This window comes from Macaca thibetana, chromosome 5, assembly GCF_024542745.1.
Source record: "Macaca thibetana thibetana isolate TM-01 chromosome 5, ASM2454274v1, whole genome shotgun sequence".
In the NCBI taxonomy this organism is placed as follows: Eukaryota; Metazoa; Chordata; class Mammalia; order Primates; family Cercopithecidae; genus Macaca; species Macaca thibetana.
Genome location: NC_065582.1, coordinates 115,729,263 through 115,742,013, shown reverse-complemented (window position 1 = coordinate 115,742,013; position 12,751 = coordinate 115,729,263). Strand labels below are relative to the sequence as shown.

Genomic DNA, 12,751 nt, shown 5'->3' with positions numbered 1-12,751 from the left:
ACTCAGACAGTGAAACCTTTCATTTAATTTAGAAGGCTGTAAACAGTCTGTTTTGTTTTGTTTTTGTAGAATCTGCATGCACAGGGTTATTTGGTAGCCACTGAGACCTATAGTGAAAAACTGATATCCTACAATGAAAACTGGAAATGAGCTTTCAGTAAAAATGCTTTATGATGTGTAGGTTAATCTAACAGAATTAAACATTATTTTATTATTATTCAAAAAGTTGTAAACACTTTTTCTGTAGAATCTGCACTGGGTTATTTCAGAGCCCATTGAAGCCTATAGTGAAAAACCAAATATCCTGCAATAAAAACTAGAAAGAATCTATATGTGAAAATGCTTTGTAATGTGTGGATTCATCTCATAGAGTTAAAGCTTTCTTTTGATTCAGCAGTTTGGGAAAACTCTTTCTGTAGAATTTGCACAGGGACATTTGGGAGCCCACTGAGACCCTTAGTGAAATACCAATGTCCTGCGATAAAAACTAGAAAGACGCTGTCTGCGAAAACACTTTGCAATGTTTGAATTCACCTCACAGAATTAAAACTTTGTTTGGATTCATCAGGTTGGATACGCTCTTTCTGTAGAATCTGAGTAGAGATATTTGGGAGCCCATTGAGGCCTATAGTGAAAAATCAATATCCTTTGATAAAAACTAGAAAGAAGTTATCTGAGAAAATGCTTTGCAATGTGTAGATTCATCTCACTGAGTTAAACCTTTCTTTTGATTCAGCAGGTTGGAAAGACTTTTTTGTTTTCCCCCATAGTAACTTGTTTTTATCTTTTTATATGAGAAAGGGTGTTCTTAGTATTTTCACCTTTATAGCTGTGTGTTTGTTTTCATGTTTTCCAACCATAGATCCTGTTCCTAATAATATAAGCCATCATTGATAACTTTAGCAAGTTCAGACATAATTTTTGCCTGAGACATGTGGTTGCCTCTTTGATCTCCTCCAGGATGTTCTTTCACATAACATGGTTTCTGAGTTACAATCAAAATTTTGTTTAAGTCTTGGTCATCAATTTCATAATCTGAACCATTATCAGACCAATCAGTTAATGTGTTTTTTCATCCTATTTGTTCAATATCTTCATCAAACAACAAATCAAGTTCTTCTTGTTCTGTTTCTTCTGAAGAACATAGCTGATTTAATGATCCTTCAGGCACAGAGACTGATTCCCTCAATTTCACTGGGGCTGGCTGATGTCTCTTTTTTACTTCTATCCAAGGTTCTGAGTCCAAGTCAGGCAAACTGGCAGACAACCCTCTAGACGTTGTTTGAAGAATATTTGTTTCACTATTTTTCTTTGGGTTCAATGGGCTTCCAATTCTTGGAGAATTGGGGGCAGACTCTGAATGTGAGCAAAAGGCTCAGCCTGGTACAAACTCTGGACAATCAATCAGTTGAGAGAAATCTGTTTGTGGCACATTGCAAGGAGGAAGGCCTGGAATTGGCCACTTTTCTGGTTCTATCTTTTTTCTCATTCACAATTTCTACTTCTATGCCATCCTTCAGTGCCTCTAAGAGATGAGATGAGGTTTGTAGTGAGAGCCTGAACACGTTGAAAACCAGCAATCAGGGAAATAGGCAAGAAACCTTGTTCATCCATCTTTCCTCAAAGAAAGTAGTCTCGTTCAAAATTTTCTACATTGAAGTAATTTTCAATTTGACACTTCATGTACTCTTTAACCAATGCTTCTTCCACAGGATACACCCATACACCTGTACCATCATCACAGTAATACATCATACTGGTATTAAGTTTTGTTTGAAATGGTTGATCATTCCTTTCACCATGTTCTTGATAACCAAATAAATAAAGTTCAATCGAGGATTTTCTCTGCCTACTCCTCTTCCCCATCCTCAGTCTCTTCCTGGGCCTGTAAAGGAACCTCGGATATTACCACCCTCACTTCTCACATTGGAAACTTCATCTTGATCATCTCTTTTTTCTCTATCTCGCCTCTAACGTCATGTATCGTTTCTTCTATTGTTATGTGTTGATTTACTTACTTCAGGTTGACAGGATTCAGGTCTTTCTTGACTCTCTGGTCTTACATCATCTGAGTGGTACCCACTTGTGCTTATTAGCTGTCTTTTGATGATTACTTGACTGAGCCTCAACCTCACTGACACTTTCACCAGGACCATTTAATTTTGTTTTCTGGTTTTGTTTGCTCTTTTACTTCTCTTTTCAACCTTCTCTTCTTTTTCTTTTCTATTTTGTGGCTTTTTATTTCCTTGGCTGAGGACGCTCTGACATCCAGTGTTCACTAATTCACTTGGTGTTGGCCAATTCTCCATAACGTTGAAATCACTAGCCTTGTTGAATTTGTCTTAAGTTTTCCTGCTTTTATAATTTTGAGGGCACCGAACTCTGACTCCAGGGTTTCCAGCGCTGGCGGCGGCGGACCTGTCCTGGCTGGGGACAGGTGCTGGGTAGCCTTTTTGTTCCAGGGATTTTCCTTCCGTGGCAGCGGCGGCAGCTGCCACTTCTCCTTAGGGTCAGCTGCCGCCTGCTCCCGGGCGTCCTCGGCCAACGGATCCGCAGCAACGGCGGCAATGGCTACTGCGGCGACCGCGGTGACGGTTCCCCGCTGAAGGGGCCCCGGGCCCATGCGCCTTGTGCGCCAGATGCAGCGCCAGGGGCCTCACGAGGACAGCCTCCTGGGGTACGCTGCGTGCCGGCACTACGTCAGAAGACGGCTCTCCCCGCGTCCCCGCGCTGGTGGTGGCCGCAGCCTTCTCCTCCCTCGCTGGCTCTTTGCCCTCACGTTCGGCCCAGGGCTGATGCTTGGCCTGCCGGTTCGCCTTGGACAACAGCGACTGGCTCTCAGCAATCACCGCTGGCGAATCCTCCTGAGAATGAGCTGCGGGCACCTGGGCGTGAGCAGATATCGGGTCCCTCTGCCCCAGGTGCCCCAGTTGGGGTGGCCCCGAGGCCAGGGAGCCGGACTGCCCGTCTCTCCGCCGGGGCACCGACCGGCTCCGGCTGGTGGCAGAGAACCCAACAGAGACAGCCACTGTTGCCGCCGTCGCCAGCCTAGGCCGTTCAGCGTCCGACCTGCCACCCTTCCCCGCACTGAATCGAGCGCCAATCGCTCGCCTGCCCCGTCCTCTCCAAAGCGCACACCCCGAGGGAGACACCACGCGCCGGGAGCCGCGACCCCTCACCTGGCGCGGGCAGCATCTGAGAGGTAGCACGCAGGGGCCCAGCACCTTTACCGGAGTCGGAGAGGCGGGAGCACGCAGAACACGTAACTGGCCGCGGGGGCGTGGACTCCGAGGAAGGGCGGCCTCAGAGGACGGGAAGGAGCCTCCCTAAGGAGATTGATATGGCTACTCACTGGCTCCTGCCCTCGCCTGGCCTCTCGCGGGAGTTGACGGATTCGCCCGCCCAGGTGCCCACCGGCCCGCCTGGCGGAGGGCCTGCCCCATCCCAGCGGCCCTCCCAGGGCGAGGAAGGACAAAGGGGATGACTCCGGACTCCAGGGCAGAGGCCACCCCCACTGCGGGCTCCGGGGCGGGGCATATACCCGGCCTCTGTGGCTGGCTGCAGGCTCCTGCCGTGCCCCCAGGGCAACAGCAGCCAAGGGCCTGGGCAGCCCACACACATGACACCTGGAGAACCAGTCCCTCAATTTGCCTTTAGGCCCTAAAGCCAGGTTTCACCTAGGCTAAGGGAGGGGGACACGGAGTCGACCCTGTCCTGAGGGGCTGGTAAGTGAATTGTGCTCCCTGCCACCCCACACCACACACCCCAATCCCCACGCTCCCACCCCCCACCCCAACCCCCTTGCCTCCCCCACTCCCCCTCCCTCCCACCCCCTCGCCCCTCCCACCCCCTACCCTGTCACCCCCTCCCCTCTCACTCCCCACCCCTCCTCCCCCCTCCCGCCTCCCACCCCCATCCCCCACCACCCCTCCCCCCCTCATCCCCCACCACCCCCCCCCCCCCCTCACCCCCCCCCCCCCTTGACTCCCTGGAAACACTCTTTGTAGAATCTGCACAGGATCAATTGGGAGCCCATTGAGGCCTGTAGTGAAAAACGATATCCTGGCATAAAAACTAGAAAGAAATTATCTGCGAAAATCTTTGCAAATGTGTATTCCTTTCACAGAGATAAACCCTTCCTTTGTTTCAGCAAATTGGAAACACTGTTTTGCAGAATCTGGGAAGACTGTAGTCCTATAGTAAAAAACCGAATATCCCGTGATAGAACTGGAAAGAATCTATCTGTGAAAAAGTTTTGTGATGTGTGGATTCAACTCACAGAGTTAAACTTTATTTTGATTCAGCTAGTTGGAAACACTCTTTCTGTAGAACGTGTGCAGGGGTGTTTGGGAGCCCATTGAGGCCTATAGGGAAAAACTGAATATCCCACAATAAAAACGATAAAGAAGCTATCTGTTGTGTGATGTGTGGATTCATCTCACAAAGTTTAAACTTTCTGTAGAATCTTCAAGGACATTTGGGAGCCTGTTTAGTCCTATGGTGAAAACAGACATCCCACGATAAAAACTAGAAAGAAGGTATCTGTGAAAACACTTTGTAATGTATGGACTCATCTCACAGACTTAAATAGTTCTTTTGATTCAGCAGGTTGGAAAGACTCTTTCTGTAGACGCTGCACAGGGATATTGAGAGCCAATTGAGGCCTATAGTTAAAAACCAAATATCCCACTATAAAAACTAGAAAGAAGCTATGGGTAAAATTGCTTTGCAATGTGTGGATTCATCTCACAGAGTTAACCTTATCTTTCCATTCAGCAGGTTGGAAGCACTCTTTTGGTAGAATCTGCACAAGGACATTTGGGAGCCCATTGGGTCCTACAGTGAAAACAGATATTCCATGATAAACACTAGAAAGAAGCTATCTGTGAAAAAGCTGTGCAATGTGTGGACTCATCGCAGAGAGTTAAACCTTTCTTTTGATTCAGCAGGCTGAAAACACTCTTTCTGTAGAATCTGCAAACAGACATTATGGAGGCCGTTGAGGCCTGTATTAAAACCCGATATCTCATGATAAAAACGAGAAAGAAGCTATCTTTGAAAATTCTGTGAGATGTGTGGATTCATCTCACAGAGTTAAACCTATATTTTGATTTACCAGGTTGGAAACATCCTTTCTGTAGAATCTGTGTGAGGACATTTGTGAGCCCATTGAGTCTTAGAGTGAAAGCAGATATCCCGCAATAAAAACTAGAAAGAAGCTATCTGTGAAAACGCTTTGCAATGTCTGGATTAATCTCACAGAGTTAAACCTTTCTTTTGGTTCAACAGGTTGAAACACTTTCTGTAGAATCTGTGCAGGGACAGTGGAAGCCCATAGAGGCCTATAGTGAAAATCCGATATCCTGCAATAAAAAGGAGAAAGAAATTATCAGTGAAAATGCTATGCGGCAATGCATGGATTCATCTCACAAATTTAATCCTTTCTTTTGATTAAGCAGGTTGGAAACACTCTTTCTGTAGAATCTGCACAGGGATATTTTGAAGTACTTTGAGGCCTGTAAAGAAAAACCAACATCCTACGAGAAAAATTTAATCAGGGTGTCTGTGAAAATGCTTTGCAGTGTGTGGATTCATCTCACAGAATTCAACCTTTCTGTTGATTCAGCAGGTTGGAACCACTCTTTAGAATCTGCACAGTGACATTTGGGAGTCAACAGAGGCCTATAGTGAAAAACGGATATCTCAGGATAAACATGAGAAAGAAGTTATGAATGAAAATACTTTGTGATGTGTGGATACATCTCAAAGAGCTAAACCTTTCTTTTGATTCAGAAGGTTGGAAACACTCTTTGTGTACAATCTGTGCAGGGACATTTGGCAGCCCATTGAGTCGTATAGTGAAAACAGATATCCCATGATAAAAACTAGAAAGAAGCTATTTGTAGAAAAAAAACTTAATAATGTGTGGATTCATCTCACAGAGTCAAAACTTTCATTTGGTTCAGCAGTTTGGAAACACTCTTTCTGTAGAATCTGCACAGGGACGTTTAGGAGCCCATTGAAGCCTATTATGTAAAATTGATGTCCCACAATAAAAACTAGAAGTATACTGTTTAAAAGCTTTGCAATGTGTGGATTCAGCTCACAGAATTAAACCTTTCTTTTGATTCAGCAGGTTGCAAAGACTCTTTTTATAGAATAAACGAAGGGACATTTGGGAGCTTACTGAAGCATATAGCAAAAAACTGAATATCCCATGATAAAACTGGAAAGAGTCTATCTCTGAAAATGCTTTGTAATGTGTGGATTCACCTCACAGAGTTAAAACCTTCTTTTGATTCAACAGGTTAGATACGCTTTTTGTAGAATCTGCAAAGGGACATTTTGGAGACCATTGATGTCTATAGTGAAAAACGAAATATCCCATGATAAAAATTAGAAAGAAGCTATCTGTGAAAGCACTTTTTGATTTGTGGATAAATCAAACAGACTTAAACCTTTCTTTTGATTCAGCAAGTTGGAAATACTCTTTTTGTAGAATCTGCACAGTCACGTTTGGGAGCCCATTGAGGCCTATATTGAGAAACCAAATATTTCACCATCAAAACTAGAAAAAAGCTATCTGTGAATACCCTTTGTGATGTGTGGATTCATCTCACAGAGTTAAAACTTTCTTTTGATTCAGCAAGTTTGAAACACATTTTTTGTAGAATTTGCAAAGGAAAATTTGGGAGCCCATTGTGGCCTACGGTGAAAAACTGAATATCCCGTCATAAAAATTAGAAAGAAGCTATCTGTAGAAAAGCTTTCCAATGTGCTAATTAATCAAACAATGGTAAAATTTCTTTTTGATTCAGCAGGTTTGAAACATTCTTTTTGTAGAATCCTTGCTGAGACAATGGGACCTCATTGAGGCATGTAGTGGAAAGCCAAATATCCCGTGATTAAAAACTAGAAAGAAGCTGTTTGTGAAAATGCTTGGTGATAGGTGGATTCATTTCACAGAATTAAACCATTCTTTTGATTCAGCAAGTTGGAAACACTCTTTGTGTATAATCTGCCAAAGGACATTTGGGAGCCCATTGAGGCCTATAGTTAAAACTGAATATTCCGTGACCAAAACTAGAAAGAAGCTATCTGTGAATACACCTTAAGATGTGTGTATCCATCTCACAGAGTTAAAAATTTCTTTTGATTCAGGAGGTTGGAAACAGTCTCATGTAGAATCTGCGAATGGTCATTTTGGAGCCTTTCAGGTCTATAGTGAATAACTGAATATCCCACGATAAATACTAGAAAAAAATCTAATGGTGAGAGCACTTTGCAATATGTGGGTTTATCTCATAGAGTTAAACCTTTCTTTTGATTCAGAAGGTTGGAAATACTCTTTTTGAAGAATCTGTGAAGGGTCATTTTGGAACTCATTGAGGCCTACAGTCAAAAACTGACTGTCCCATGATAAAAACAAGAAAGTAGCTATTTGTGAAATTTTCCAATGTGTGGATAAATCAAACAGAATTAAATCTTTTTTTTTTTTTTTATTTAGCAGGTTGGAAACACTCTTTTTGTAGAATCTGTGCAGTGACATTTTGGAATCCATTGAGACCTGTAGTAAAAAACTGGTATCCCGCAGTAAAAACTAGAAAGAAGCTATCTGTGAAAATTCTTTGCAATGTGTGGAAAAATTCTTTGCAAAAATTCTTTGCATCATAGAGAGTTAAATATTTCTTTTGATTCAGCAGATTGGAAACACTTTTATGGAGAATCTGTGCAGGGACATTTGGGAGTCTAGAGAGGCCTATAGTGAAAAAACAAATATCCCGTGATAAAAACTACAAAGAAGCTATTTGTGAAAACATTTTGGGATGTGTGGGTTCATCTCACAGATTTAAACCTTTCTTTTCATTCAGCAGATGGAAAACACTTTTTTTGTAGTATCTGCGAAGTGACATTTAGGTGCTCATTGAGGCTGCTTGTAGTGGAAATTCAAATATCTGACGATAAAAACTAGAAAGAAGCTATCTGTGAAAACGTTTTGTAATGTGTGGATTCATCTCACAGAGTTAAACTTTTCTTTTTTTTTTTTTTTTGGTTCAGCTGGTTGGAACCACTCTTTTTGTACAATCTGTGCAGGGACATTTGGGAGCCCAGAGAGGCCTATAGTAAAACACAGAATATCCCATGATAGAAACTAGAAAGCAGCTATTTGTGAAAACGCTTGGGGATGTGTGGATTCATCTCACAGAGTTAAACTTTTCTTTTGATTTAGTGGGTGGAAAACACTGTTTTTGTAGAATCTGCAAAAGGACATTTGGGAGCCCTTTGATGCCTATAGTGAAAAACTGAATATACCACTATAAAAACTAGAAAGAAGCTATCATAAAACAATTTGTGATGCATGGATTCACTTCACAAGTTAAACCTGTCTTTTGATTCAGGAGGTTGGGAACACTCTTTTTGTAGAGGCTTCCAATGGACATTTGGGAGCCTACTGAGCCCTATAATTAAAAACCGAATATTCTACAATAAATACTTGAAAGAAGGCATCTATGAAAACACTTTGCTATGTGTGGATTCATCTCACAGAGATAAACCTTTTTTTTTTTTTTTCTTTTTAATTAGGCCGGTTGGAAACACACTTTTCGTAGAATCTGCAAATGGAAATTTGGGAGACCACTGAGGCTTATGGTGAAAAACCAAATATACCACAATAAAAATTAGAAAGAAGTTAGGGACATGGATGAAGCTGGAGACCATTCTGAGCAAACTATCGCAAGGACAGAAAACCAAACGCTGCATTTTCTCACTCATGTGTGAGAATTGAACAGTGAGAATACTTGGACACAGGGTGGGGAACATCACACACTGGGGCCTGTTGTGGGGAGGGAGGAGGGGAGAGGGATAGAAATAGGACATATACCTAATGTAAATGATGAGTTAATAGGTGAAGCACACCAACATGGCACATGTATGCATATGTAACAAACCTGCACATTGTGCACACATACCCTAGAACTTAAAGCATAGTAATAAAACAACCCCCCCCCCCCAAAAAAAAGAAAATGATTTGTGTCATGTGGACTCATCTCACAGAGTTAAACCTTTTTTTTAGATTCAGTGGTTTGGAAACACTCTTTTTGTAGAATCTGTGAAAGATCATTCTGGAGCCCATTTAGAGTACAGTAAAAATAAATAAATAAATAAAATTTAAAAATCCTCAATATTTCACTATAAAAACTAGAAAGAAGCCATCTGTGAAAACACTTTGCAATGTGTGGATTCATCTCACTGAGTTAAACCTTTATTTTGATTCAGAAGGTTAGAAACACTCTTTTCATAGAATCTGCAAAGGGACATTTGGGAGCCTATTGAGATTGTTCATGTAAAACTGAATATCTTGTGATAAAACTAAAAATTATCCATCTGTGAAAATGCTTTGCTATGTGTGGATTCCTTTTACAGAGTTAAACCTTTCTTTATATTCAAAAGGTTGGAAACCCTCTTTTTGTAGAATCCATGAAGGATCATTTGGGTGCCCACTGAGGCCTATAGTGAAGAAGTGAATATCCCTCGCCTAAAAACCAGAAGGAAGCTATCTGTGAAAATGCTTTGTGATACGTGGATTCTTCTCACAGAGTTAGACCTTTCTTTTGATTCAGCAGGTTGAAAACACAGGTTGGATTTGTGTTCCTGACCAAATCTCATGTCAAATTGGAGGAGGTTCTTGATGAGAGGAGACTGGATCTTGGGGGCAAACTTACTCTTTGCTGTTCTTATGATAGTGACTGAATTGTCATGAGATCCCATGCATGGTTTAAAGATGTGTTGCACTTCTCACTTTGCATTCTCTCTTTCCTGCCACCATGTGAAGTAGGTCTTTGCTTTCCCTTCAACTTCAGCCGTGATTGTAAATTTCCTGAGTCTTCTCAGTTATGCTTCCCATTAAGTCTGTGGAATTGGGAGTCAATTAACCCCCTTTTCTTTGTAAACTAGCCAGTCTCAGGTAGTTCTTTATAGGACTAGATACTATTCAAGGTACTATACAAGTATTTTGTATCTAGATACTATACAAGGTGACCATCCACAAGGCACACAGTTATCTGATTCATCAAGATCAATGTGAAGGAAATAAACTTAAGGCAGCTAAAGAGAAGAATACAAGGGGAACCCCTTCAGGGTAACAGTGGACCTCTTACAGAAATCTCACAAGTCAGAAGAAGTTGTAGGCATATTTTCAGAATCCTTAAAAATAATTTCAACTAAATATTTTTAACTTATCAAACAAGCCCCGTAAGCAAAAGAGAAATACAATTCTTCTCAGACAAGCAAACACTGATGGAATTCATTACCACTAGACCAGCCTTGAAAGACATCCAGGAAAGCGTGTTAAACATGGAATAAGAAAATGACATCTATTACCACAAAAACACAATTAAGCACATATCCAGACATTGTAAAGCAACTACATCATCAAGTCTTCATAGCAGCAAGCTAACAAGATAACAAGATCAAAATCTCACATATCAATAGTAGCCCTGGATATAAATTTGCTAAACATCCTACTTATAAGACATAGAGTGGAAAGAGGAATAAAAAGACAAAGCCACACCATCTGCCCTTTTCAACAGACCTATCTCACATATAATGATACCCAAAGGCATATAAAGTCAAAGGATTAAGAAAGACTGATCTTGCAAACAGAAAACAACAAAATCAGGAATCACTATTTTTGTATTTAAAAAAAAAAAAAAAAAACTGGTGCCTTTGTCTCAAAAATGGAGCATACCTAAAAGTAATAAGAGCTATCCATAAAAAACTCACAGCCAAAGTTATGCTGAATGAGAAAAAGCTTGAACCATTGCCATTAACTGGAACAAGACAAGCATGTCCCTAGCACTGGAAATTCTAGCTGGAGCAATCAGGCAAGAGAAAGAAATAAAAGGCACCCAATAAGAAAAGAAGAACTCAAACTATCTCTCTTCACAAACAATATGACTTCACACTTTCACCTTAAAATCTCCATAAAACATTTCTATAAATGATAAATAGCTTCAGTAAGGGGTAAGGACACAAAATCAATGTAAACAATCAATAACATTTCTATACATAAATAACATTCAAGTTGAGATTCAAATCAATAATACAATCCCATTTATAATAGTCACAAAAATTTGGAAATACCTAGGAATACAGCTAACCAAGGAGAGAAGATGTAAGAAATCTTTACAAAGAGAACTACTAATAACTACTGAAAGATCAGAGACAATACTTATAAACTAAAAAAATTTCATGCTCACGAATTAGAGGAATAAATATTATTTACATGGCTACATTGCCCAACACAATTTACAGGTTTATATTATTTCTATCAAACTAACATCATTATTTACAATTTTTTTATAAGTATCTAAAATTTATATGAAAAAAGAGTCCAAATAGTCAAAGCAATCCTACGCAAAAAGAATAAACTGAGAGGTTTAACATTACCCAACTTCAAACTAAACTATAAGTCTACACTATCCAAGACATTATAGTAGTGGTATAAAAACAGACACATTGACCAATGAAAAAGAATAGAGAACACAGAAATAAAGTTACACACCTACAACCCTATGATTTCTGTCAAAGCTAACAAAAGCAAGTGTTATTTAATAGATGATGCTGGGATAATTCGGTAGCCATATGCAGAAGAATAAAATTGGATTGCTATATTCTACCATATAAAATAATTAATGCAAATTGGATTAAGATTTAAATATAAGACTTTAAGCTACAAAATTCCTAGAAAAGAAAAAATGTAGAAAACACTCTTCCGAACATTGACCTTCACAAGCAACTTCTGGCAAAATCAAGAAAAACAAAAATTGACAAATGGGATCTAGTTAAACTAAAATGCTTCTCCCCAGCAAAAGAAACTGCCAACAGAGTAAACGACCTACAGAGTTGGAGAAAATATTGTCAAACTATACATCTGATTATGGTCTAATATTCAAAATCTATGAGGAACTTACAAAATTCAACAAACCAAAACAACTCCATTAAAAATGAATAAAGGACATAAACAGGCTCTTCTCCAAAGAATATATATAAGTGCCCAACAAACATATGAAAACATGCTCATCATCACTGTCATCAAAGAATTGCAAATCAAAAACACAATGAGATGCCATCTTACATCAGTCAGAATGGCTATTATTAAAAAGTCAAAAATAACAAGCTGATGAGACTGCAGAATAAAAGGGAACACCTATTCACTGTTAATTTTAATGTGAATTATTTCAGTCAGCCTGGAAATCAGTTTGGAAGTGTCTGAAAGGGCAGAGCTACCATTTGACCCAGTGATCCCATTATTGGGTGTATACTCATATAAAAATAGGATTCTACCAAAAAAAACAAAACAAAACAAAAAAAGAAAAAACATAGACTTGTATGTTCATTGAAGCACTATTCACAATAGCAAAGACATGCAATCAACTTAGATGTCCATCATTGGTGGACTGGATACAGTAAATGTGGTATATATACATCATGGATTACTCTGCAGTCACATAAAATAAATAAATCATGTCTTTTGCAGTAGCATGGGTTCAACTGAAGGCAGTAATTCTCTGTGAATTTACTCAGGAATAGAAAACCAATAGCATATTCTTCCTTATAGGTTGGATCTAAGCATTGCATACATCAGGACATAAATATGGGTCAATAGACATCGTAGACTACTAGAATAGGGAGGAAGGGAGAGGGGCATGGGTTGAAAAACTAACCATTCATTATTACACTCACTATCTGG

At 40.1% G+C, this 12,751-nt stretch overlaps 1 pseudogene; it reads right to left on the bottom strand.

Moving 5' to 3' along the window:
- Positions 1–277: 277 nt before the first annotated feature.
- LOC126954495 (la-related protein 1B-like) lies at positions 278–2,449 on the bottom strand (annotated as a pseudogene).
- Positions 2,450–12,751: the final 10,302 nt, after the last annotated feature.